At 40.1% G+C, this 23,857-nt stretch overlaps 1 protein-coding gene across 11 annotated transcripts in view; it reads right to left on the reverse strand.

Moving 5' to 3' along the window:
• LOC132392693 (E3 ubiquitin-protein ligase HECW2-like) overlaps positions 1-23,857 on the reverse strand; it is a 305,761-nt gene that overhangs the window by 226,825 nt on the left and 55,079 nt on the right. Inside the window, exon 1 of one of the 11 annotated variants that reach the window (XM_059966928.1) lies at positions 17,748-17,803. The exons of the other annotated variants lie outside the window; for them this stretch is intronic. The gene's annotated coding sequence lies outside the window, so the exon portion shown is untranslated. Of the gene's footprint in view, positions 1-17,747; positions 17,804-23,857 lie in introns of those variants that run through there. 11 annotated transcript variants of the gene reach the window in all.

Below are 23,857 nucleotides of genomic sequence, written 5' to 3' on the forward strand. Positions count from 1 at the left end.
CAGCTGCAAATCCATCTTGAAGTCAAAAATATTTTAATACTTCCTAGTGTTAGATTTCCTAATTGCACATAAGTCAGCCACCTCATTTGCTCCTGTTTAAATGAAAGTTTACATTCACATTTCAGCAGAAAAGATTGGTAACAGACCACTAGGCAGTGACTTCAATTGACGCGCATGTTAGGATTGGCTGACTTTTCACTGGAACATAAACTACTTCGCCTGAATGAAACTGTACCATCCTCCGCATTCAGCACGTGATGTACAAAAACATACCAGGATGAAGAGGAGAAAAACGATGGCTCAAGCAAACTGACACAACAGAGTTTTGGATACCCTAAAGCAAAATGTTCCGTGGCAATTCTCAATCAAAGGGCAGATGATGATTGGCTAGAAAATGAGGGCACTCTTTGAATGGAGAAGAAAACTCACTGCCAGACCTCAGTTGGTACAGATTGGCAACAAGATCTCCTCCACACTCACCATCAACAAAGCTGTAACACAGGGCTGTGTGCTTATCCCCTCCTCTACTCATTCTATACTTATAATCGTGTGGTTAAGCAAGCTTTAATGCCATATCAAGTTTGCTGATGACACCACTGCAGTTCATCAAATCAAAAGTAGCAACAAGTAGGTATATAGAATGGAGATTGAAAATCCGGTTGAGTGGTGCCTCAATAACAACTACTCATTCAACTTTGACCAGCAACCAACCCAGACGTCGGGAGTTTTGAGAGGAGGGCATTTCATTCAGGTCCACTGCCCGAGTAGAGAAAGGAGCAGCGAGTCACTACCAGCGACAAATCCGCTTTTGGGATTGATCAGCAACAACAAATTAAAGGAAGGCAGAGGCAAGCGCAGCGGCTGTAGTCTGAGTGGACAGAGTCAGAGTGGTGATCTTGAGGCTTTAGCTCTTCATGGGTCTTGAAGAGAGGCTTCAATCAGAAAGCAAAGAAAAGCAGAGCTTAGATTTTTTTCCCCATTGTTTTCTTTATATCTACTTAGCCAGGACAGTAGAGGTGCCAGACAGGATAGTGGAATTCTCCTCTTGGGAGATGTGGGAAGGCAGAGAGATCTCCGGTGTCCCTGATGACTTCAACTGTGAGAAGTACATCCAGCGGCAATTTCTAACAATCTGCGTTAAGGAGCTGGATCTGGAACTAGATGAACTTCTGATCAGTTGGGAGGCTGAAGGAGTAATCGATAGAACATATAGAGAAGTAGCTACAGACAAGGTGCAGGACACAGGAAACTAAGTGACAGTCAGGAAGGGGAAAGGGGTTAAGGAGCCAGTGTAGAGTACCCCTGTGGCCATACCACTCAACAGCAGGTATACCACTTTGGATACTGTTGGGGGGAGGGGGAGATGGGGGTGTGACTTAACAGGGGAAAGTCACAGGTGTCAGGTTTTTGGCACAGAGTCCAATTCTGTCTCAGAAGGGAAGGGAAGTGGCAGGGGGGAGAAAAAACATGTTGTGGTGATAGGGAATTCATTTGTTAAGGGAACAGACAGGAGGTTCTGTGGATGAGAATGAGATTCCCAGATGGTATGTTGCCTCCAAGGTGCCAGAGCCTGGGATATCTCGGACCAAGTCCTCAGCATTCTAAAGTGGGAGGGTAAACTGCCAGAGGCTGTGGTCCATGTAAGTAGCAATGACATGTGGTTGGATGAGTGACAAGGTCCTGTATAGGGAGTTCAGCGAGTCAGCTGCCAAGTTAAAAAGGGCAGAACCTCCAGGGTTGTGATCTCAGGATTGTTACCCTTGCCATGTGCTAGTGAGGCCAGAACGAGAAAGATAATAGAGTTTAATATATGGTTAAGGAGTTGATATAGGAGGGAGAGCATACAATTTTTGGATCATTGGACTTTCTTCTAGGGAAGGTGGGACCTATACAGAAGGGACAGTTTGCATTTAAACTGGAGGGGGACTAATATCCTAAAGAGAAGGTTTGTTAATGCTGCACGGCAAGGTTTAAACTAGAGTTGCAGGGAATGGGAACCACAATGCCAAAAGAGTTAGTGAAAAGATAGTGGAGACAGATGTTTGGTAAGACCTCAGACAAAGTTAGGAATCAGAAGGTTGAGCATAGTGAGACTAGTGTACTAAGCTATGTATATTTCAATGCAAGCAGTATTGTAGGAAAAGCGAATGAAGATGAGGTTGCTCAGTCAAAGTGTAGAGAGGAGAATCTGTTGATGGTGCAAAGTTGCAGTCAACGTGATGAGCTGCAAGGTAAAAAGTAGATGGAATCGAAAAGGGTGAATACAGGACTGAAGGTGTTATATTTGAATCCACGCAGTATATGTTCTAAGGTAGATAAACTTGCAGCATAGTTGCAGATTGGCATGTATGATGTTGTAGGCATCACTGAATCTTGGCTGAAGGAAGTTTATACTTGGGAGCTTAATGTCCAAGGATACACACTGTATCAAAATGACAGGTAGGAAGGCAGAAGGAGTGGCATTGCGCTGTTGGTACAAAAATGAAATCAAATCATTAGAAAGAGGTGATGTAGGGTCAGAAGGTGTTGGATCATTGTGGACAGAGCTAGGGAACTCCAAGGGGAAAAAGACTCTGATGGGACACCCAAACAGTAGTCAGCATGTGGTCTACAAATTACTAAAAGGAGATACTGAAGAAAATGCATGCTAAAAGAGCGATGATCATGGGGGATTTCAATACACAGGTAGGTTGAGAAAATCAGGTAGGTGCTGGATTCAGAGATGAAATTTCTAGAAAGCCTATGAATTAGCTTTTTAAAGCAGCTCATGGTTGAGCCTATTAGATTATCAACTATTCTGAATTAAGTGTTGTGCAATGAACTAGAATTGATTAATGAGCTTAAGGTAAAAGAACCCTTAGGTTCATAATATGATTGAACTCTCCCTGAAACTTCAGAAGGAGAAGCTAAAGTCAGATGTATCAGTATTACAATGGAGTAAAGGGAATTACAGAGGCACGAGAAAGGAGTTGGCCAGAACTGATTAGAAAGAGCACAGGTAAGGCTGATGGTCGAGCAGCAATGGCTGGAATTTCTGAAAGCAATTTGAAAGGCACAAATTATATACATCCCAAAGAGGAAGTAGTATTCTAAAGGCAAGATGACACAACCATGGCAAACAAGAGAAGTGAAAGCCAACATAAAAGCCAAAGAGAGGGCAATATAATAGAACAAAACATTAGTGTGAAGTTCGACAATTGGGAATCTTTTAAAAACCAACAGAAGACAACTAAAATGTCATTAAGGTAAATATGGAATACAAAAGTAAGCTAGCCAACAAAATTAAAGAGGGATATCAAAAGATTCATCAGATTCACAAAGTGTTAAAGAGAGGTGAGAGTAGGTATCAGACCACTGGAAAATGATGCTGAAGTGGTAGTAATCGGGGACAAGGAAATGGCAAATGAACTGAATAAGTATTTTGCATCAGTCTTCACTGTGAGGAACACAAGCAGTATAGTGAACGTTCCAGGCATCAGGGGTCATGAAGTGTGTGAAGTTACCACTACTAGAGAGACAAATCTTGGGAAACTGAAAGTCTGAAGGTAGGTAAGTCACCCGGACCAAATGGTATACCCGACAAGGTTCTGAAAGAGGTGGTTGAAGAGATTATGGAGGCATTAGTAAGAAGGAGGGGGCAGGGGCCCTATAAAGAAAGTGGGGGGGGGGGAAGGTGCCAGGTGAAAAACCAATCCCCTGCTCACTCCTCCTTCAGTCCGGACGAAGGGCCTCGGCCTGAAACATTGACTGCTCATTTCAACGGATGCTGCCCGACCTGCTGAGTTCTCTAAAGGCTAATTTGCAGGTTGACTCTGTGATGAGGAAGGTAAATGCAATGTTAGCATTCATTTCAAGAGGACTAGAATATAAAAGCAAGAATATAATGCTGAGACTTTATAAAGCACTGATAAGACCTCACTTGGAGTATCATGAGCAGTTTTGAAACCCCTTATCTTAGAAAGGACGTGCAGAAACTGGAGAGGGTTCAAAGGAGGTTCACGAAAATGATTCCAGGAGTGAATGGCTTGTCATATGAAGAGTATTTGAAGGCTCTGGCCTTGGACTCACTAGAATTCAGTGAATTGGGGGGGGGGGGGGGGGGTCAATTCATTGAAACCTATCAGATGGTGAAATGCCTTGATAGAGTGGATGTGGAGAGGATGTTTAATTCTTGTCAAAGGCAGTCTTTACGTATATTTAAGGTAGAGGTTGATAGATTATTGATTGGCCATGGAATGAAGGGATATGGAGGGAAGGTAGGAGATTGGAGCTGAGAGGAAAATTGGATCAGCAATGATGAAATAGCAGAGCAGACTCGATGGGCCAAATGGCCTAATTCTGTTCCTATATCCTATGGTCTTAACATCAGCAAAATGAAAGAGCTGATTGTCAATTTCAGAGAAATTGACAGAGGTACATGAGGTACATGAGCCAGTCGTCCTTAAGAGAATGGAAGTTCATTGAACTTCATTGGTATTATCATAACAGAAGGTCTGTCCTGGGATCAGCACGCAAAAATGAATCACAACAGAGCGTCTACTTTCTTGGAAGTTAGAATAGAGTCAGAATGTCACCAAAAACTTTGACAAACTTCCGTAGATGCACAATGGAGAGTATCCAGACAGGTTTCATCTCAGCCTGATATGGAAACACCAATGCCTGGGAATGGAGAAGGCTACTAAAAGCCTTCTCCAATACTGAATGCATTTACAAGGAGTGCTGCCTCAAGAAAGCAGCATCCAGCATCAAAAGCCCTCAGCTTCCAGGCCTCGCCCTATTCTCAACACAACCATCAGAACCAGCACGGATATCTTTATTCACCACAATTGTGAACAGATTCTACAACCTACACACCACTTTCTGAGATTCTTTACAAATGCTCAGTATTATTTTTATCTGTACTGTTTGTCTTTTTTTGCACGATGTTTATAGTTTTTCATAAAATTCAATTATATTTATTTTTCCTGTCAATATCCACAGGAAAGTAAATCTCATGGTAAGAAACAGTGTTTTGATAACAAACCTACTTAGAAATTGGCTTTCAGAAAGCCGAAAGGATACAATAATGTTGGAAACTCACAACAAGCTTCCACAAAGAGGCTTCTGATAATGATCAGACAATTTGTTGTGATGTTAATTAAGAGTAAAATATTGGTCAGGACGTGAAGGAGAGTTCTGCTCCCATTTTTCAAGATAGTGCTGTGAAACCATTCGCATCTCACTTAGAAAGAAAATGGGGCTTTGGTCAAACGCCTCACCAGTAAGACAGCATCACTGAGGACGGGATTCAAGAGTCCCTATCAGAAATAGTACCATAATTTCCAGTAATAATCCTAAAAGTGCTGAGATCATTATATCAAAATCTGTCACCTTTGAGTTAAGACTCTTGCCGACTGCTGCTTTCATTACTAGAAAAAAACATCAGTGTTACTCATTATCCTGTGAATTCAGCAGAAGCACTGTTACATTCACAAAACAGGAACACACAAACTCCAACTGTCTCCACAGGAAATCTGAACAGTTGGCCAGAGCTAAAGCAAAGCCTAAGCCATAAAAGAGGGCTGCACAAAAACCATTTCAAATTACTTGCTAGAAAAACAATCTTGGACAGGGCTTTGCAAAGGCAGCCAGAAAATATAACTGACAGGATCACAAATGAGTTTGAAATGGATGCGATGGGAAGGCGTCTAATGCCAATATTTATATAACCAAGGATCCGACTATTATCCCCACAACCATGTTCGGTACTTAATTTGGAGTTGAGGATCTAAACACTGTAAAAGTCCTGAGTTTTGAGGAGTGATGCAGTTTTTGTAGGCACAGCTGGTACTGCTGATAGAGTCACTGATTCACAATGTCACCGACTCTGATTCAATTCTCAGTTCGGGTACTGTCTGTGTGGAGTTTGCACGTTTCCCGTGTGACTGCACATTCCGCTGGGTGCTCTGATTTCCTCTCATGTGGCAAGGACTGTGGGTAGGAAGGTTAATTGTTCCCTGTAAACTGTCCTTTGTGTGTAGATGAGTGATAGACTTGAAGAGAATGTGGAATTTTTTTTAAGTGGGATTAATGTACTACGAATTCAAAATGGGTAGTTAGTAGTCATTGCAGACTTACTACGAGTTCAAAATGGGTAGTTAGTAGTCATTGCAGACTTACTACGAGTTCAAAATGGGTAGTTAGTAGTCATTGCAGACTTGATAGGCCAAAGGGCCCATTTCATGTTTAACTCTACAGCAACTCCAGTTAACATATGAAGACCATAACTTTCTTAGTTAATAAATGACTGAGAGAACAAACTGTAACTCATTTACTCACAGTAGATGGCAAACACAGAATAAGAATCTGCCCTGTCTATTGTTGCTTCAAGCTATCACTCAATAAACAGGCACTAACATATAGGTGAATGGAACATGTACCTTTTTAAATCAGAAATGCAAGAATGGGTAGCAAAATGGCTGATGCAAGGAACAGTGTACTGAAGGAGAGGGAACAAGGTGTACGTAGATATTTTGTGTAATCTAGAAGTCAAATTGACAGTTTTAAAAATTTACTTCATTAATTTGTGGTCTTGCAGGCACATTAGGATTGTGTATAGCCTATGTACATTCAAAGCCAAAGACAAACGCCCGATCCAATAGGAACGTACTGTAAATGAGTATATATTTTCACCAAGTGAGAAATTTTGGTGGAGATTTAGAAACATTTCTTCACTCTGAAGTGGGGATACATTGGATTTCCCTGCCCTGTGGTTAGCAAGTTGAGTATACTCACGATTGAGAGTGAAGACAGGAGGAATGACGGAATAGTGGGATAGAGTGGGAAGGTGGCATTGACGTAGAAGCAGAAGGGTAAGCCTTCTGATGTCATCTTAAGGAGTTTATACATCCTCCCCATGAACGCATGGATTTCCTCCGGGTGCTCCAGTTTCCACACACACTCAAAAAAAAACTGGTTAGTAGGTTAATTGGTCATTGTTAATTGTCTCATGGTTAGGCTAAGATTAAATCGGTGGGTTGCTGGCAGTGGGGCTTGAAGGGCCAGAAGGGCTTATTCTGTATGGCATCTCAAAAAACGTAAATATTTTTCACATGTAATAAAAGGTCTCTGACAAGATTTTTTGCACATGAACTTCATGATTAGCAAACTACCTTACACTAAGACACTGTGTTGGGTGTAATATAGGGGATCGTTAAATGTTCAGATTGAAGAAGCCTTACTGAATCACACAGAATCTGAACCAACAAAATTGAGTAATTAATTCAATATTAAATCATTCATAGTAAAAAGCTTTGAAAAGCTGCATGTCCGCATTCAGGGAAAAACATTAAATCTCAGTACTATAAATTTTTCTGGCAGTAAGAAACATGTCCCAAGCATTAAAAATGATCATTCACTAGTTGAGAGTTTCAAAATATATTGCAAATGAATTCACCAACATCATTCTCTTACAAGTTTTGCAGTGCCATGCTTTTGGTTGAGCAATGTTTCTGGAGCAGAATAGAAACTTGGGCAGCAATCAGAGCAGGACATCATGAACGGCTCTGATGCTTCACTCCACGATGAGCTCAATGCCTTTTGTGCACACTTTGAAAGGGAGAATAAAACTACACCTGTGCGAATCCCTGCAGCATCTACTGACCCTGTGATCTCTGTCCTGGAGGCTAACATCAGAACATCTGGTGGTGTACCTGGACGGAATCTGAAAACCTGTGCCAACCAACTGGCAGGGGTGTTCAAGAACATTATCAAACTCTCATTGCTGCAATCAGAGGCTCCCACCAACTTCAAAAGGATGACAATTATACCAGTGCCCAAGAAGAGCAGTGTGAGCTGCCTTAACGACTATTGCCCAGTGGCACTCACATCTACAGTGATGAAGTGCTTTGAGAGATTGTTTATGGCTAGAATCAACTTCTGCCTAAGCAAGCACCTGGACCCACTGCAATTTGTCCATTGCCACAATACAGTGGATGCAATCTCACTGGCTCGCCACTCACCTGTGCATCAACTTAATACCCATATAATGCCCATGTCAGGTTAATGTTTATTGACTACAGCTCAGTGTTCTGTACAGGGTCAGAAAAAGCAGCAGAAAGTTGTAAGCTCAGCTAGTTCCATCACAGGCACTAACCTTCCCAGATCCAGGATACCTTCAAAAGATGATGCCTCAAAAAGGCAGCATCCACCATTAAGGATTCCCATCACCCAGGACATGCTCTCTTCTCATTGCTACCATTATAGGAGGTGGTAGAGGAGCCTGAAGACACACACTCAATGTTTCAGGAACAGCTTCTTCCCCTCCACCATCAGATTTCTAAACGCACAACAAACCCGTGTACACCGCCTCAGTTTTTTTTTCCATTTTCCTTTCTTTTTACACTATTTATTCAATTTTTTTATATACTCCTTATTGTAACATAGTTTTCATTATCATGTATGCAATGTACTGTGCTGCTGCAAAACAACAAATTTCATGACATATGCCAGTAGATATTAAAGCTGATTTTGATTCTGAGGATTAAGTTTGATTAAATCTGAAGGAAAGAAACAGCAAAGATATGCTAAATGGCATCACGCTCAAGAGGGCAGCATGGAAAAATGTGAACTGTTTGCCCTCTTCTAATTATCAACCAGTAATCCTGCTGGGAAAATGAGGAGTGCCTATGTATGTGCCTTTCACAAAGATTTCATCACCTTGCACTAACAGGACAAAGGCAAGGAAGAGAGCAGAGTTTGGAATCTAGAATGAAATAATCCACTTGGGCAACCTACAACCCAATGATATGAACACTGAGTTTTCTAAATTCAGGTAACCCAATTCCCCAGAGTTCTTCCCACATGCACCCACAATGGTTCACCTAGTATTCTTCACTCTTTATTCACCCTTCCCATCCTCTCCCCCACTTCATTCTATTTTCCTATACTCCCATTCCCATCTGATTCCTTTGATTACCAACCTGCCTTTTCCCACACACCCATTTCTGCCCAACACCACCATCACCCACCTGACCCCCAACTTCACATATGCATTTTTGAACAATATTTCCCCTTCCGTCTTACTCCTGCTGCAGCGGAGATCAACCTGAAGCATTGATTTACACTTTTTACCTCTACAGATGCTGTTTGACTTGCAGAGTTCTTTCAGCATTTTGTTTTATGTTTTAATACAAATTCATCAACCAAACCATTCGGAACAGGTGGAATTGATGGATTTGCTTCCTTTAGTTGCTGGCACTGTAAGATTAATTACAACGAGGAAGATCTTGAGCACACAGTGAAAATCGCCGAGATGCTAACTATTCAAAAAGGCAACTCACAGAATAATTTATTGATATTATTTATAGATAATCCTCCACATCACTCAACTAATCAGCATTAACTGATTATTTATTTATCTAAAATGTTTTAAAATTCAAAATTTTGAATTTTGAATTCCTTCCTTCAAAGGAATTCACCTTCCTTCTTGAACAATTTTCTCCAAAATCCTTCATTATATTTTCACTGCAGACTACTTCTGACTCAAGCAGCCATTTTCAAAGGTTCATTTATCATCAAAGCATATATCCATATACAGACATCCCACCTCTACCGAAGTTCCAGGAGTCTCCCGCATATTGATAGTGGCTCCCTGATGCCCGCAAATTATATACAATATCCCAGAAATCGATTTTGTTTGAGAGGGAGAGGGAGAGGGAGCTGATTGGTCTCTCTTCATGCTATGTAGACCTATCAGTTTTCTCTGTGGGTGGGCTTTTACAGTCGACCTCAAAAATAATGGCAGTGTTGCTCGCTGCACTGTTTGCAACAGTGACTTTTCTATTGCCCATGGTGGGTTAAAATGTAAAAGACATGTTGAGGTGAGTTTAACAGGTGTCATTCGTTCATTAGCATAGCTAACATTATTTAGACTAGCTGGCTAGCTGCTAAGGAACTACTCTATTGATGTCCTATGGGATGAGGCCAAACTCCATGTAGACTTGCTTAAAGTTGTAATAGAATAAAAAAGCGACTCCATGATAATATAAGTACATATTTAATGTCACGTCACCTTTTTCTGCATATACCCAACTTGGCTTAGAGATTAAACAAAATCACTAAACAAAGTATTACATACACCTTGGGGGTCGACCGGGAGGTGGGATTGAATATGGGGTTGCGGGGGGGCAGAGGTGCTACCTCCTTGAAATGAGATTTTGCAGAGTGGGATGTCTGCATACACAACCCGAAAATTTGCATTTATCCAGGTAGTCACACAACCAAGAAAGAACATGAAAGTTGTTCAGAGAAAAATCAAACCCACCCCACCCCGGACAAAAAGGAACAACATCCCAATCATCAACCCCCAAAAGCCCCCTCTCCCTGCACAAAACGGAACAGGAACATTGACCCCGCACAAAAAACTAACAGAACATGAACCCCCAAAATGCAACCCGCCCTGCACAAAAAGCTAACAGAACACCAAGAGCATTAATTCCCTTGCACAACTAAATGACAAAGGAACGGGCGACAAAAAACACAGAATATAAAAATCAGAGTCTGAAAAAGTCCAATCCATAGACACAGAACAACGATACCATCCTCCGATATTACTGACATCATCGAAAGAGAGCGACACCACCCGAGGCAGAGAGGCCTACCCGCCTGCCACAGCAAAAGGCCGCTCTCAGACTCCTTCTCCAGCAGCGATCAAAAGGCAGGTAGTCGGCACTGTAACTCTTGCAAGCCTTCTGCATTTTCCTCGATGTTTCAGTCTCCCTCAAAGCTTTAATTAGTGATTAACGGACGCCTTAAAGGTGAAATGGAGTCGAACATTGGCTCGTGTCCCATCTTGAAGTTTCTTCACATCAAGGCCGACTGAGTATGCGTTTGCTTCCTGGAATCTTCTTGGAGCCAGTAAAGCACAGAATCACTCAAATGATCTCCCGAATGTAAATCACAGGCTCTAACAGTCCCAAACATATTTATGGTGAAAAACAGATGTAAAAATAGTAAAAAAGCTATTTCTGGTTGCTATTTGGAGATGTCAATCGAGGGAGCATTGCACACTGGGGTCATCTTAACCGGATTTATAACTTAATTCATGACACAACTTTCATTTTCAACTCTATGTAAATGCGTCTGATTTCATTGGGAAAAGATTTACTGTTGATTTTGAACAAAACCAAACTAGGATGCATAGTAAGTTACAATGTCGAATGCAGAGAGACAATGATGGAACAGAGACATTTGATTATCGTTGGCAAATACTATTTTTCAGAAATGTGGAGTGAATTTAAGCAAATAAGAAATGAATAAAATCTTCTTTAAAAATATGGAATAAAGACATCCAAGCTTCACCTACACTGAAAATTCTAAAAGGGCAAAAGAGAAGTTTAAAAAGACAAAAAGCAATTCTATGGGACACATGGGACACATCATACATAAAACAAATGATTCTGGTGGAAGAGCACACAATGGATAGATCTCTCTTGGAGTACACACATGATTTCAACAAAGAAAAGAAATCAGTGCCATATAATAATGCATCGGAAAGATTCAAGGCACTATTACCAGTAATGAAAAGGCATGATTTTGAAAGAAAGCTTGTGGGGGGGGGGGGCAGCTTATACTCAGTGAAACAACGATTAAAGATATTATCCAATAAGGGATTTAATTAATTCTCTGTCAGGTAACATAGTGTACCTCAGTAGACACTAGTGCTGAAGCTTCCTGCAACATTTAGAGAAACAGATTGTGAGGAAATAATACTGTTTTCACAATTAACAGACTGGTAGCAAAAAAGCATAAGCTAATTATCTCAAAATACAAAAGGAAGCTTCAGCACCAGTGATTAATGACTAAATTACCTGAAAGAGAATTACTTAATTAAAATTGAGTATAAAAATAGGAAAAAAGTAGTGATATTAAAGAGAACATTAGAACATAGAACATATGTTCTATAGAACATTAGTTGAAACAATACCTCAAGCATTAGATTCTGAAAAAACACATACCACTGTTTATACAGTATAGCAAAGGTTCAAAAAGTTCACAGTAAATTTATTATCAAAGTCCATGAATGTCACCATATACAACCCTGAGATTCATTGCCTTGCAGACATACTCAATAAATCCATAGAATAATAACCATAACAGAATGAAAAAAAGACCACACCAACTTGGCCATTCAACCAATGGGGAAGAGACAACAAAAAGAAATAAATAATTTCTGGATGGATGCTGCTTTCCTGCAACAACGAATCATGTAGATGTGCTTAATGGTGGGGAAGAATTCACTGGTGATGGATTGGGCGATATCCACTACTTTTTGTAGGATTTTCCATTCAAGGGCAATGATGTATACAACCAGTATATAACAGTTAATAAACTCTCCACTACACATCTATAGAAATTTGTCAAAGTTTTAGATGTCATGCCAAATCTTCACAAATTCCTAAAGAAGTCGAAGTGTTGCCTTGCTATCTTCGTAATTGCAATTAAGTGCTGGCCCCAGGACAGGTTCTCTGAAATAACAGCAGTAATGAATTTAAAATTGCTGACCCTCTCCACCTCTGATCCTCTGATGAGAACTGGCTCATGGACCTCTGGTTTCCTCCTCCTGAGGTTAATAATCAGCTCCTTGGTCTTGCTGACATTTGAGTAAGAGGTTGTAGTTTTGGCACCTTTCATCCCGATTTTCAATCTCCCTCCTGTACGCTGGTTCATCACCACCTTAGGACTGTGATGTTATCAGCAAACTCAAATACGGCATTGGTGCTCAGCCACACAGTCATAACTGTAAAGCAAGTAGAACAGGGGACTAAGCACACAGCCTTGTGCTGATGGAGATTGTGGACAAGGTGCTGTTGCCAATCTGAACTGACTGGGGTCTGCAAGTGAGGAAATTGAGGATCGAATTGCACAAGGAGGTATTGAGGCCAAGGTCGTGGAGTGTATTGATTAGTTTTGAGGGGATCATGGCATTCGATGCTGAGCTGTAGTTGATAACGAGCATCCTGATGTATACATCTTTGCTGCCCAGATGTTCCAGGGTTGAGTGAAGAGCCAGTAAGATGGCATCTGCTATGGACATGTTGCAAATTGAAGAAGATCCAAGTCATTTCTCAGGCAAAAGTTGATAAGTTTCGTCATCAGCCTCTCAAACCACTTCATCATTGTGGATGCAAGTGCTATAAACTTCAGCTGAGGTTTATATGTTATAAACCTCAGCTCAGCACAGAGGCAAGTAAATGTTGCGAAGCAGCAAGCAGAACTGGGCAGAATCAGCCCGTCCCTTGCCTCTAGTACTGACACCCTGACCTTTTCAGTCTGGCCCGGAGATTAAATTGTCCAAACATTGGGTTGTTCCTCTCTCTCCAACCGTTCTGGGGGCTGGACCCCACCTCGGCCTGACGTTTAACTCAATCAACATTGGGTCATTCCTTCTTCTTGGGGATGCCTCGGCTTTGCCTCGCACCTGCTTGCCTTGAGGCTCTGCTTACCTTGACTCTGCTCGCCTCACCATTGTCAGTGGTGACAGTTATTAATAAAGTAACTCCCTATTAAATCTCCTTTCCCTTGTTATTGACTCCAATCCTCAATTTGCTAACTGTCTGAAAGAGACAGTTTCTAATCTTGGTATTGTCTTTTACCCCAAGATGAGCTTCACATCATGTTGGTTGGGATTCCACCACTTGCCCATTCTTTCTATCTTTGCAAAACACTGTCTAAATTGGTCCCACCTCATCTTCGTCCATATTTTTATTACAATCATCCTCGGCTATTCTAATTCATCTCCTGAAGCCCAAAGCTTTCCATCATCTAAAAAAAATGAAGGAACACTCTCTATTCATGTGAATGAGCAGAGCTCCAACTACATTTGAGTGCCTCAACATTATCCAGGACTAAGCAGCCTTAATAAATAATATTGCATTCACCACTCCAAACATCTATTTGCTTAACAACCAGCACTCAGTAACTGAGGTGTGCACCATTTATTTAATAGCACCTCTGAAACCCCAAGACTTCTACCACTATGAAGATGCAAAGGTACTAGGTGCATGGAACATCAGCACCTATAGGTTCCCCTCCAAACTGCACACCATTTTAATCTGGATATATATTATGATTCCTCGTTGTTCGGTCTATTGTCTAGTACTCCCAACCAACTAATTCACACGCAACCTTTGTCCTAATTCACACGCAACCTTTACTCCCTCACACCTAACCTTGCTACTTTTTTTGGCTATAGACTAACTAAAGCCTTGACGTTAAACTTCTCAACTTTAGGTTCAATTTACTCCACAACCTGCTCCTATCTTTCTCTATAATGTCCCTCAACACTAAATCTCTCTGAACTATGCTCCTTAAATTTTATCATCTTGATAATTACAAAATTTAATCCTTTCACCTTTTCTGGTTGTACCTCCAGGTTTTAAGATCTGAAAATGCTTCTGTCAGTCTCTGCTTCTCTAGTACAGTGGATTCCAACTAATTGGACATATCAGGACCAGTACATTTTTGCCCAATTAAGCAGATGTTCCAATTAGCTGAAGTTTCATGGAAATAGTTAAAAAGGAATAAAAAGACAATCAAATTTTAAATGAGTAACAAATCACGTATTCAAATGAAATACAGAACCAATTAGAACAGGGCCTACACTACTATAGTACTATAAAATTATCTATTAGCTCCTAACAGTTATCGATGGAGAAATTTGTCCAGAGTATGCTGCTGTGTTCTATTGAATGGCTGTAAATGAACAAAATCAGTGCAGACAACGGACTACCTTCTTACAATACTTTCGACAATTACATCCTACAAATGTTCATTTCTATTGCAACATTCAAGATAATTGTCAGTACCTTCAAATTCTTCATCTGTCTTAACTTGCTGAAGTTGTAAAATTGCTTCATTTTCACTCACAGCCATTTCTGGCATCTCCAAGCCTGAATGCTTGAAACTGCAGTGAGCAAATCAGTTCTGAATTATCTAATTAATTATTCCTCCCCAACTGTCAGTGACAATAAAAAACACTGCTTTTTGATCATGAACACATGCAACTGATGCAATTTTAAACCTGCTCACTCTAAGTCTAGTGTCCAATGGCCACACAAATACATGCAACTGATGCTAGTTAGAAACTGCTAGGCAACAATCTCCTGTCCCAATGAAGCAGCATTGTGTCCCAAATAAACAACGGGAATCCCAGCTATTTTCTCAATTAGCTTTTGTTCTTTAAGAGTTCTCCAAAACAAGTGGCCGCCTTAACAGTTGGCCCAATTAACCTATTTACAAAGAGAGTGTGGTGGCACCTCTACTTCTTTCCAAGTTTGCGAAGATTCAGCATGACACCCTAAACTTTGACAAACTTCTATAGACGTGTAGTGGAGAGTATATCAACTGGCTACCTCACAGCCTAGTACGGAAACACCAATGCTCTTGAATGGAAAATCCTACAATAGTGGATGTGGCCCAGCGCATCACGGGTAAAGCCCTCCCAATCATTGAGCACATCTACATGGAGCATTGTCACAGAACCCTACCACCCAGGTCATGCTCTCTTCTCTCTGCTGCCATCAGGAAGGTGGTACAGGAGCCTCGGGACTCATACCACCACATTTTTGAACAGTTACTACCCCTCAACCATCAGGCTCTTGAACTAGAGGGGATAATTTCACTCGCCCCCATCATTGAAATGTTCCCACAACCAATAGACTCACTTTGAAGGACTCTTCATCTCATGTTCTCAATATTCATTGTTTATTTATTTTCTATTATTATTTTTCTTTCTTTTTGTATTTTTACAGTTTGTTTCCTTTTGCACAAGGGTTATCCATCCTGTTGGTGCCATCCTCCATTTATGGTTATTAGATTTACTGAGTACGCCCGCAAGAAAATGAATTTCAGGGTTACGTATGGTGACCTATATGTACTTCGATAATAAAATTTACTTTGAACCGGAATCCATGGCATTTCCCCTTTTTAAGATGCTTTGCTGATAAAAATTGTTGATGTTTCGACTTAATGGAAGGAAATCCTGTACCATTCAAGTAAGGAAGAGGACTGCATAAAATACCGAGATAAAGCACATCAATCAGCATTCCCTAGACCAGTAATGTTCAATTTATTCATAATTTCACAATACATCCTGTACTCTCAGAGCTTTAATCATTTGGTTTAGTCTTTTATCCTGTTTCACAGTCAAAGTCATGAATCTTAATTTGTCAAATTTTCACAGAATTCGGTTTTGTATAATTTACCAGAATGCAGGATGATGCCAGTGTGGCTTTGCTTGTAACAAATGAGTCAATCCACTGGAATTGGTAGTTTAGCATATTCATCATATTCCTCTGTATCGTGTTTTGTTGAATTGTTTGAAGTAAATTGATCATCCTGTTGAATATTCATAATCGCAAAACTGCACAATGGCTGGCATTTGGGCTCATCTTAAAGGAATTTTCTTCTGTCTTAAACTTAAGCACATCCTTTTGACAGTATTGTCCACAGTAACAAACCCAGTTGAGCTAGGAAAGATATTGACTGCAAACATTTTTAACAATGATTTTGATAGCTTTTCTTACTGCCCCTGAATGCAGCAAATGCAATTCAGACGCCTCGACAGACCAAAATTCATGACCCACAAGACCTCACCTTACTGGGGAGCCACACACTTATGTATATGACATATTTATACCCAAACCTGTTACAGAAAAGATGTTTAGTGTAAATCATATGGTGGAAGATATTTTGGACCTAATTGAGCAAATTTCTGGAAATAATGTTAAGGACCAGCACTATGCTGTAGTACCCTACACTGTATGTACAGAAGCTTACAATGTAAGCAACGCACACAAGATGCTGGAGGAACTCAACGGGCCAGGTAGCATCTATGGAAAAAAAGTACTTTATTCCCCCATAGATGCTACCCGGCCTGCTGAGTTCCTCCAGCATTTTGTGTGTGTTTCTTGGATTTTCAGCATCTGCAGATTTTCTCTTGTTTGAGCTTACAATGTAAACTTATTTGTAATATAATTGCAAATCAAATATATACATTTTTGCCAGATTTTGCATAGCAATTTAGTACCAAAATCAGTGTTTGACTTGAGGCAAGGGAAATGTTTCTCTTTTTACTTATGTTTGTGTATTCACTTGGATCCAAGTCTGGAAATGGACTTGATGTACACAAAAGGCAGGAAATCAGTCAGCCTGTACGGCATTCTGAGAAAATAAGTGAGAGCAAAGTAACAGAAACGTGAGGATAACAAAAATCAGAAAATAAAATGAGGTGGGGGGGAAGAAATAAAATACAGTAAACAGAAACTAAAAGAAAATGCAAAAAGATCAGGAAAGACAGTTAAAGAATTTTTTATAACTCTTCATTAAGAAGGAGCTATTAAGAAAACCAGATTGATAGAGAACATTTTTAGTTTTATCATGAAGGAATGTTTGCTCAAGAGAGGGTTGGCGTAAAAACAATAATGGGTATTAGCATTTCAACCTCCCAAAATAAATATTGATCACTTTCAGAAGAACTAAGGAATCTCCCTGAATGCAGTTCTTAAATAAAATTCAGCCTTTACTGCCAAAAACAGAAATTGCTCTAAACATTTCAAGGGCCAGACAGCTTTAATGGAAAGTGAAAGCATTTAATATTTCAAGTTGATGAGATGAAGAGCTAATAAGGATTACCAACACAAACTATTAATTTTGATTCTACTTCCACAGACACTGACTGACCTGTAACAGGTTCTATTTTTACTTACTCACTACGTTTGTCTGAGCTTGGAGTAGCAGTCGTCCTTGATCTCAGGCACTGCTTCCATGGTTGGAGTGCATGTGTTGGTAACTATGGTGCACTAGTTACACATTAGGTTGAACCAGAGGGTCATGAAATCACACACACCAGCAGATTAATTTGTGATACAAAGCCTATTCCAAAAAGAATCAGGGTTGGGTATACGACCAAGACCATGAGATTTATGTGTTAATTAACTGCATGACACACCCATATTGGAAACATAACTCTCCATTTAGGCGGAGATAAATTGAGTTAATTTCCCCCAGAGCACTGTTAGTCTTTGGAATTCTTTCTCAAAGAGTTGTGCAGGCAAAGTATCTTCACATTTTTAAGACAGAGCTAAAAAGAAAACTTTAGAAAACTCAATAGAATAATTCCCTTGTCTAATGAGCAGACATTAACTTCAATTCTATCTTTTATCTCTTAACTAATTTTGTATCTACATTGATAATGATATTTTAATTCCATGGGTTTCAATTCTGCTAATTAGTCTAATATGTGATGCTTTTTCAAATATTTTTTAAGAACTACACTCAATGATCAAAGGTTTCCACCAAGGCCCAGTGTTCTGAAACATCCTTTTGCCTCAAATCATCTTTTTTTTCCAGGTCAATAGATTGTCATTTAAATGAATGCCAGAATATTAACTCCAAGTTACTCTGCCAGTGCCATTTCCTCCAGAATCAGTCACTGCACATTTATGGAACTTCATGCTCACTCTTCATCCTTTGGTTATATATTTGAACAAAATATACATTTTTAACAAATAATCAATTACTGTTGATATCAAATGTGCATATACAGAGACAACTTGTAATAATGTATACAGCCAATTCACTTGCCTGCATGTAGTTCACTACATACACACATGTCCACATTATTTGCCAATCTGAAGTGTACCGAAGATGAATTGGGTTGAAAACCAGATGTAACATTCAAATCAATGCAATTTTGCTGTTGAGAAGAGAGAAGGCGGCCTTCTATTCTGCTTTTTTTTTTAATCTTGGTAGATTATGGAAATCATAATACAGTGGCCTAGATATGACATGATTATTGCAGGATTTGCATGATACACATTGAAAATGCCAAGTATCATCCATGGAATTGAAACTCTTCAGAAGCTCATTCCTATTGGAAATTATAATCTATTAAACAAATTGTTATAGACTTTCATTCACCTTACTTCCACATTTTCCTCCACTAGTAATTCTGGCATCTTTTCTCAACCCTACATAATTCACTGAAGAGTCCAACCAGAATGGTAAAAGGACAGAAAGATGAGTGGCACATTCAGTTTGAACCTGCAGTATGTAAAAAGTAACCCATCTAATTCCACTCTTATATTTGCACAGCTCCTTTCTCTTCAGACGCCTTTCAAGCTTTCTTCTGAATGCAGCCACTGAAATTGCATCCACTCCTATCAATGCATTTCAGGTACTAACTGCACACTGTGTCAAACAACATGTTCTTATATCATCCTTGGTACTTTTGCCAACCACCTTCATTCTAAGTGCTCAGATTATGATTCTTCTGCCAATGGGAATAGTTTATATCTCCTAAACTACAACCTACATTGTGTTAAGTACCTTGCAACCTCCTCTGTTCCAGTTTCTCCTACCTATCGATGAAACAGAAAATGTCCATGCCAGGAATCATTTTGCAAATCTGCTTAGCACCCTCTTCAAAGCATTCACACACTGTATTTCCTAAAACACCTGGAAATTGATCTAAAGAGAAATTGGATGGACAGAGTGGAGACAAAAGGAAGGCAACATGGACACAGAATGGAGGGAAACAAAATGCAGAGCGGACTGGAAAGAAGAACAGACTTAATCAGCAGCATGAAATAACCATGACATACAAAAGATGTAACCATATTTAATGAATCTTGTATTGCTTCTTAATATCATCTGAAAGGTTCACCTTAGTGCTTTCAAATGCATTTAATATTTGCTCCTCAATGTATTTGGGAATCCCCGCACAGTTAAAGTTGTGGTGTGAAGAAAGTAAATTGGTGGCAGTAAAGACACCATGAAATTTACCTGGAATTGTGAATCCTTGCCGTTCACCTAGGTTAATTTGTTTCATATCCGATTGGATAAAATACACAGCTAATAGCAACCAAACAAAAAGTTATACTGCAAAAAAAGTCTCACTTTACAACATTTATTCACCAATGATCCAAATAAGAAATAAAGGCCGAGCACCAAAATGCTACAGAATTATTACTCCAGCAACAGCTAATCTCAACCATTTCGTTCCTGTACAGAATGCACTGGAAGGCAGAAGCAATTGTACTGATCACAAAAAAGGTAATAGCTGGTACTAATGCCATTAATGCAGTATAACATCTCACGACACTTTCCATGACTAATCTCAGCAAATGTTGCCACCCAAGCCACAGGACATCCCCGGTGTACGTCCAAGTGGCCAAAACTTGGTCTAAGATTTTAATTTTAGGCACCATTTTAAACGGGGCATAAAAAAGGCAGAAAGATCGAAAAATTAAATTACTGCCACCAATGATGAAGCAATTAAATTCAGGATGATCAAGGCACATTGAGATGACATGCATATTTGAATATTGTAAAGCTGGAGGAGATGACAAAGATGGGGAAGGACAACGCTAAGGAGAAAACTGACAAGCACTAGGTCCAGCTTACCTAAAAGCTAGAGGTCAGCAGGTGATGCGTGAATGGGACTTAGCACAGGTCAGGACACATGACATCAGAAATGCCCAGAGGTTGCTGCAGTAAATGGGGCTGAGAAGAAGTAGATTCAGGCTAAGCTGCAAGAACAGAACACTGGTAGACTTAGTGATGCTGCAGATTTAATTGCAGGTCAAGGGGTAAAATGCATGATAACTGCAATTAATCTGGTTCTATTACAGTCCAATCGATAAATAAGCCAATACCCAAGGAATGGAATTTATAACTGAGGAATGAATGTTGTTTTTCTCCTTAACACTTCGCTGGAAGAAACTTCCAATGCTTTACTACATTGAATATGAAGCCTGACAATTTTGAGACAGCAGAGCGGTCAAGAGAAGTGGTTGTGCAGTAACACTGAGTACAAATGACATCTGTGTGCAGACTGACACTGTTATTCCAGATGAAGTTGACAAATGTATGATAAATAAAAGATAGCAAGGATAGATTCTATGGATGCCAAAGGCAACATCCAGGTTTGGGAGGCAAAGCTATCAGTGGTGATTCATTGACATGGGTAAGAATAAAAAAAAATGGGGGGTGGGTGCAGGGTGCTCAATTTAATGAGTAGATTTAAAAGGAGGATCATATGGTCAACTGTCAGACTACAGTCAGAAAGGAAATATTATCTTTGACGTAATCAGGAAAGAAGTCATTTAAACTATGTTCCAGGGCACAGGATAGGGCAATTGGAAAGGAGATGCACTTAAAGAGGAAACTGAGGTTAAGATTCTTGAGAGGTTTGATGACAACAGACATGAAATGGAGACAATACTATGTGCAAAAACTTGAATCAATGGCTTTGTGCATGAAATCACAGGAAAAGTGCACCATTAATGAAAAATAATCATGTTGTATTATAAAACACAATATATGGCAGAGAGTTACAATGTCAGTAAAAGATGTCAAATTAATACAATTTTAGAAACATCAAAAGATTCACTTAAACTGTTTAGAACCAACATATTTCATTTCTTGTTATTGTATTCCTAAAATAAATAATATGGAATAGTGAATCACTTTCTCCATGCACTTTACAATCTATTATTGCGATACAAGATCAGAACTGAATGTCTGTTCTGGGAGACTAGTGTCAGACAAGCCTTGAGGTGTCTGCACCGAGTAGCCACAGTTGCAAAAGTACATAGGAAGATCACTGCAGGACCAGTAGATCATAAGATCTGTATTGAGCTTAAGATCTATATTCAAACACCTTTTTACAGATGGCCAAGGGCTGTGTGGGAACACTGAAAGTGATCATGAATTTCATCACTGAGAAATGGATCCTAAGAAACCACATTTTCCAAGACTTGTCATGAACCTTTACTATCAGAGGTTGGGGTTGTATAGTCGGGGCAAGTTCAGAATCTGTTTCATGTCACTTCATGGATTTCACTAGGCCAGTCAATAACTTGGAAGGTGACTTCTGATTGTACACAGAGTAAAGACAGCTTGTAAACTGCAGTTTGACTATTGAAGTTAGGATGACCTAAGTTTTAGAGTAGAGGTGAGAGAAGTTGAAAGCCTTCTCATTATTCTTTTCTCCACACCATTAGTGAAGTGTGCTGAATGCTTGACGTTGCATTGAAGACAAAAAGATTAGGGAAAATAAACACATGAAAACAATGACAAAGTTTGCTTAACAATAATCCTCATTAAGGTTGGCTGTGTTGTTGCCCCATTGACCAGAAGACATAGAAGCAGAATCAGTCCATTCAGAATATTGAGTCTGCTCTACCATTCCATCATGGCTGAGAGTAAATAAAACAGACTTTTGTACTACGGTGTATGTTCTCCTGTCGCACAGAGATAAATTGTTGTATATGCTTATTGCATTCGGTAGGAAAGATTTTCTTTAATGATTCTTGTGACGGTGGAGCTGAATGAGTCTGTTCGAAAGGGTGCTCCAATGCTCATTCATTAGGTCATAAGAGGACGTGCCCGATTGGCCATAATGGATAACAGTTAGCTTTGTGACCTCCTCTCCACCACTAATTCAAAAGAGTCCGGGTTGTAGCCAAGGACAAATCCAGCCTTTTTGATGAGTTTATTTAGCCTTTTTGCATCACCATCATTGATGCTGCTTCCCCAACATAAAGCCGCAAAGAAGACTGCTCTCGCTACAACAGACTGGTAAAAGATCTCCAACGCCCTGCTGCACATATTGAAGGATCTCAGCTTCCTTAGAAGATAGAGTCTGCTCATCCCCTTTTTGTAAACAGCCTTGGAGCTGGTTTCCTAGTCAAGTCGGTTGTCGGGGTGTACATCCACCACTGCCGCAACAACTTCTCCCAGAACAGGACTCTTCACATCACGGTCCTCTTCCTCCTAAAATCAATCACCATCTCCCTGGTTTTGGCCACATTCAGGTGCAGGTGATGATTCCACCCACACTACTCCCCAAACTTGTCCACTAGTCCTCTGTACTCCAACTCCTGCCCATCTCTGATACACCCACTGCCGCAAGGTCATCAGAGAACTTCTACAAGACTCAGATATGTACTGAAAGTCTGAGATGAACAGTGTGAATAGAAACGGAGACAGGACAGTCCCTTGTGGTGCTCCAGTGCCACTCATCACCATATATGACAGAACTACCCAGCTGATCAGACTGGGGTCTATCTGTCAGGTAGTCAGCAATCCAGGAAATAGTGGGCCTGTCTTGGCCCATCCTTTGCAGCTTCTCACTCAGAAGTGGCTGGATTGTATTGAAGGCACTAGAGAAATCAAAAAATGTGATTCTCACAAAGACACCAGCATCATCCAGGTGGGAGTGAGCTCTCTGCAACAGGCAGATGAGGACACCTTCCACTTCCACAAGAGATTGGAAGACAAACTGTAGAGGATCCAATAAAGATCTCACCTGTGGTCCAATGTAAGTCAGGACCAGCCTCTCCAGCACTTTCATCACATGAGATGTGGGAGCAATTAGTCTATTTTAAATTCTAGTCCTCTCAAAACAAATACTAACATTGTATCTGCTTTTCTTTCCACCAACTCAAGCTGCTAGTTAACCTTTAGGGAATCCTACACAAGGACTCCCACATCCCTTTGCACCTCTGATTTTTGAGTTTTCTCTATACTTAGAGAATGGTCTACAACTTTATGCCTCTACCAAAGTGCACAACCACGCAGTCCCTAGACTATATTCCACCTGCCACTTTGCTCATTCTCCAATCTGTCCAAGTCCTTCTGCAGACTCCCTGCTTCCTCAACACTTCCTATCACTCGATCTAACTTTGTTTTATCCACAAACCAGGTCACAAAGCTATCAATTCCATCATCCAAATCATTGACATGTAATGTAAAAAGAGCCTTCAACACGGACCCCCGCAGTACACCACTAGTCACCAGCAGCCAACCAAAA

This window comes from Hypanus sabinus, chromosome 4 (assembly GCF_030144855.1).
Source record: "Hypanus sabinus isolate sHypSab1 chromosome 4, sHypSab1.hap1, whole genome shotgun sequence".
NCBI lineage: Eukaryota > Metazoa > Chordata > Chondrichthyes > Myliobatiformes > Dasyatidae > Hypanus > Hypanus sabinus.